The 213-nt window shown below is 33.3% G+C and overlaps 1 protein-coding gene across 1 annotated transcript in view; it reads right to left on the bottom strand.

Moving 5' to 3' along the window:
* The window catches only part of LOC119581700 (ankyrin-2-like), a gene marked incomplete at its 5' end in the record, with an annotated part of 102,055 nt that overhangs the window by 37,479 nt on the left and 64,363 nt on the right, over positions 1-213 (bottom strand).

The raw sequence follows: 213 nt of genomic DNA, 5'->3' as shown, positions 1-213 counted from the left end.
GATTAGCATGATGTTCCCGTGTTTTTTACTATACTGCTATGTTTTCTTTTGTTTGATTTCTGTGTGGACCAAGTATTTATACTGTCTTACCTGATTCTAAAAGTCTGCCACCGCCAGTTTCATAACATTTCTAGCAACATTAACTATGTACCAAACAATCTATTTCCATTGAAATGCAAACATACTAGCACTCTTCTATCTTAAAATACAAAG

The sequence above is a fragment of the Penaeus monodon genome, chromosome 15 (genome assembly GCF_015228065.2).
Source record: "Penaeus monodon isolate SGIC_2016 chromosome 15, NSTDA_Pmon_1, whole genome shotgun sequence".
Taxonomy (NCBI): Eukaryota; Metazoa; Arthropoda; class Malacostraca; order Decapoda; family Penaeidae; genus Penaeus; species Penaeus monodon.
This window is presented reverse-complemented; position numbering and strand designations above follow the sequence as displayed.